A 5,663-nucleotide genomic window follows, 5' to 3' on the forward strand; every position below is an offset into this window, starting at 1 on the left:
ATAACATTACGATACATACATACATACATAACATACACATACACATAATACATACATATCAATTACATCATACATACATAACAACTACATACCACTAACATACAGTCACATACCTACATAACATAACATACAGTATCGTAACATAAACATTACATACATAACAATCATCTACATACCATACGAATACAATATATCATACATACATAACATCATAACATACATACATACAATACATACATACGAATTTACATACAATACATACATAGTCATACATCACATACCATACATAACATACATACATACTCATACAGACATATACATAATAACAGGAACCATACATACATACATAACATACATATCATACAATACTACATAATACAATATACATATCATACATAACATTAACTACACATACAGTAACATACATACATAACATACAGATACTATACAATACATAATACATAAATAACATACATACATACATAATACATACATACATAACATACAATACAATACATAATACATACTCATACATAATACATTTACATACATACATACTTACAATACAGATACATACATACATAACAATAAATACATACATACATACACATAATACATTACATCATAATACATACATACATTACGATAATTACATAATCTATACATAATAATTATAATTACTACATACAATACATACTTAATAACATACATACATACATACATTACATACATACATACATACTCCCATAATACATAACATACCAATACATACATACATAGCATAATACCATCATACAATACAATAACATACGATACTAATACATAGCAATACTATACAATACATTCAATCACATACATAACAATACTACGATACATACCATACATACATATCAGACATACATCATACATACATAACATACACTACAATACATCATACAATTACATACATACATACAATACATACATAACTTACATAATTACATACAATACAATACATAACATCACTAAATACAATACATACATACAATACATTACATACATACCATAACTACATACATATCATAACACTACATAACATAACCATACATAACTAAACATTACATAAATACATACATACATAACATACATACATACAATACATACATACATACATACATACTACCATACATACATGCATAACATAATACATTTACATACATTACGATACTAATACTTACATAACATTACAATTCATTAGCATACCATTACATAATACATTACCATACTACTTCATACATTATACCCACCCCCCCCCCCCCCCCCACCCCCCCCCCCCCCCCCCCCCCCCCCCCCCCCCCTTATCATACATACATACATTACATTACATATAATACATACATACAACATTTAAACAAATTTTACCAAATTAAAAACATTTTTTATTTTTTTTTTTAACCATTTAAAAAATAAAACATTAAACCATACATAATACATAAACAAAGATACATACAAATACATAACAATAACATACATTACATAATACATACATTACATACATACAATACAAATACATACATACATACATACATACACTAACATACTAGCATACATACAACATACATACGATACATAACATACATACATAATATACATACATACATATCAATTACATTACATACATACTACTACATTACATACATTAATACATCATACTACAGTAATACATTATCATACATAATTACATTACATTTACATACATAACATACAGTATACATTAATACATACAATACATAACCATCATACAATAGCGACTACATTACATGACATTGCATAAACTATACATACTAATTACTATACACGATACAAGAATATCATACTACTATAACTATTAGCTACATTACATACATACATTAGCATATGATACACATATCTTAATACATTCATTTACCATTTCTCATCATAACAAAGTCATAGCATACAGTACTCAACATACATCACTTACGATACTCTACACTACTATCATAATACATTACATAACATACATACTACATTTACCTACAATTACATAACATAACTAGCATACCATACACTTACATTACAATAAGTATCATACGATACATTCGCATCATAATAGCATATTCATAGCATACAATACATTAACATAACATACATCATTCACTATGAACAGTACATATCAGCATACATAGACATTTATAGCATACATGAACCAATACAATACCATACCAGTGAGGCATACGATACATAGGTTACAGAGATACATACATAAACAATACATTAACCAGTACATAATACGATACATGCAAATGCAGCACTAGAATTTTTCCGAACGGCGGATATACTCAGTTCTCTACATACAAATGTCGGCGTCGGGTACGCATATAAGTTATGACTGCGTGCCTAAACATCGAAGCTGGAATTTATATATGAATGTGATGCCGGGAGTAGGCTGAGCGGCCCCACATCAACGCTATTTGACTGATGCATGATACCTCACAGCGCATGTTAAATAATAGTTGTCAAGGCTTAACTGCCCATCTAATTTTTCGTAATCTATGTCCCAATTGTACGATAGAGCGCCGCTAATTGAGTAATACCAAAAACCATGAGATCCGCGCCGCTATTGCTGAGGGAATGATATTACAATTCATAGTAAATAGACCGAGGGAGTTGAAGTACCGTACCTAGTGTTCAGCGCGCATGCAACGATGGTATTGGGCGTGATGGCGCCAGTGCGTGATGGCTTAGGTATTTATTGGTTCGTCCATCGGCAATTGGGGGCAATGATTCATCGGATGGGCCAACTGGAATCCTCCCATGGATGGCTCATGGAATGGGACGGAACGCCGGCAACGGTGCACACGGGCCCGCACTGGATAGACATAGACCATGAAGGATGGATGGCCGCGACATGACAATGGACTGGCTATGGGGCGCGCCCGCATGACGGCATGGTAATGGCATGGGGTGGCATGACATGATCAAATGGACATCGAATGGCATGGCGTATGGTCTCATGGCGCATGGGCAGATGGATGCGCCGCATCGCGCATGGCCATTGACCACTGCACATCGAATTTCATGGGCACTGGATGGCCGATGGCTCCCATGGATGGATGGCACTGGAACCATCGGCTGGTATCGGCATGGCCGATGACCATGAATGGACATGGCGATGGCATGGGCCGGATTGGCGATCTTGGTGGATGCGTGACGGACGGAACGGACGCACGGCCGGACCGCGCACCGGCTCACGCGACAGCGAGCACCGGACGGGCCGCGCTGCACGGCACGAGCGCGCGCGACCGGACGGACGGACGCCCAGACGGCGGACGGGACGGAGTGACGCGACGGTAACGGACCGCGCACGGACGTCTGCATTGGAATCGGCCCCATGGTCATTGGAATCACTTGATTCGCGCATCGGTAATCGGGTCTCTATCGGATGGATGCTTCATGGATGGCAATGGTCATGTCATGGTCATGGCAATCGGATGGCAGTGGGTATGGATGGTATGGTTATGGATGGATGGATGGGCTGGCAATCGGGCATGGCCATGGCATGACTGGGATGGCTCACACTGGAGCTTATGGGCAATGGCCCATGATGGTCATGGCCATTGGCATGTACCATTGAACTGGATAGAATTAGATAGACTTAAAAGGTGGGGCTGGATTCACTTACGATGATCAGCCACCTGAATAGTCACCTGGAATAATGGCATGGATCGGCCTACTCGGCTACGCCGCACCGGACGGACGGACAGACGGACCGTCGCGATTGACGCGACGGACGGACGAACAGACGGATAAACAGACAGACGGCATACAGACAGCTAGACAGTCTCGGGAACTAAAACGCTTTGGTTAAGCTAAGAGAGCTCGCAAACTGCATGCAAACTCATTCGACCGCCTAGACCCTATTATCTCAAATCACTTACACGGAATCCAAATCAAATATAACGTTATGATCATTATTCAAAATGTTCTAAACCAGCAAAGCGTGAATAAATAATCGCAGCGTTCCCTGACCTTCTATTTATACATATCGAGCGTATGCGGTACCGTAACCTGAGCAAATCCAAAAGCACGGGCAAAATTTACGAGGGAAGGGGCAAAATTTCCACTCACCATCCATAGTGTAGCGGAGCTTGGTGTCGAACGGAAGGTTTACGGAGCGCAACATGATTATTTACACTTATTTAAAAAATGTTTAAATTTAATATGTTTTTATTTATTTACTCTTGGTGCAGCCCCCTCCCTGCAACCTACAACCCTTACACGTTTATGCGTGATATGGCAGCCGGGATCGTATAACTGCGCCGAGCGTTTGCTCTCTCTCTCTTCTCTCTCTCTCTCTCTCTCTCTCTCTCTCTTCTCTCTCTCTCTCTCTCTCTCTCTCTCTCTCTCTCACTCTATCTCTCTCTCTCTTTCTCTCTCTCTCTCCTCGCTCTTTTCCTCTCTCTCTCTCTCTCTCTTCTCTCTCTCTCTCTCTCTATATATAATATATATATATATATATATATATATATATATATATATTTTCTCTCTCTCTCTCTCTCTCTCTCTCTCCTCTCTTCTCTCTCTCTCTCTCTCTTTCTCTCACTCTTCTCTCACTCTCTTTCTCTCTCTCTCTCTTCTCTCTCTCTCTTCTCTCTCTCTTCTCTCTCTCTCTCTCTCTCTCTCTCTCTCTCTCTCTCTCTCTATATATATATATATATATATAATATATATATATATATCTTTCTCTCTCTCTCTCTCTCTCTCTCTCTCTCTCTCCTCGCTCTCTCTCTCTCTCTCTCTCTCTCTCTGTGTGTGTCTGTTCTGTCTCTCTCTCTCTCTCTCTCTCTCTCTCTTCTCTCGCGTCCTGCTCTCTCCTCTCTCTCTCGGCCAATCAGAGCGCGCCCTGCTAAAGGAAGCAGTGTTGCTACAGATAAGACTCATGACTCGTCATATTCCTGCGTAAAATCATAGCGATCCTCTTGTGTATAAAACGATCTTATGCGTATCATATCTCTATGCGTAAAACGACCAGCAATGAAACTGACCAGTGGCTCGCGCAGCATGCGAGATTGTAAGCGCCTACGGGGGGCCATCTCTTATTTGATCAATCTGATCACAAGTGTGCTATTTGAGCTTCAATTAACTGATAACTGCGCTGTTAATTTCAGCGCTCCAACCCTGTGAGAACTGTGCGATTTCAGCGCCTTCAGCACGTTCATAATTAGACAGTCTCCGCGATTCAAACACGTGGAAATAAACGTAGACATGCAGGAATGCGGTAATCCTGATCAAACATAGCGTATTATATCTACTCGCCCACGCACCTACAGGATGATAAGTCATTACCGCATTACCGCAATCATATACATACCTACGCGTTATTATTAAATAAAGCACGCATAGTGTTGTTATAGTATTAAACTATGCGCCGATGCGTATATTATTGAATTCGTGTTATTATACACGAATTGCTTCCTCATTGATGCACACGACGGATATAATCAGGACTACATAATATAATAAACACATTATGTATTCCCGATATAATTGGATTGCCAGCGAACCTCTGCATGTTCTCGCTGCGTCCGCTCAAGCGTGTACCGCGCGCGTTCTGCTCGTATTTATACAGATGTAGATATAGGAGATGATTAGGTGCTCGCGGG

The sequence above is a fragment of the Priapulus caudatus genome, unplaced genomic scaffold (assembly GCF_000485595.1).
Source record: "Priapulus caudatus unplaced genomic scaffold, Priapulus_caudatus-5.0.1 Scaffold609, whole genome shotgun sequence".
NCBI lineage: Eukaryota > Metazoa > Priapulida > Priapulimorpha > Priapulimorphida > Priapulidae > Priapulus > Priapulus caudatus.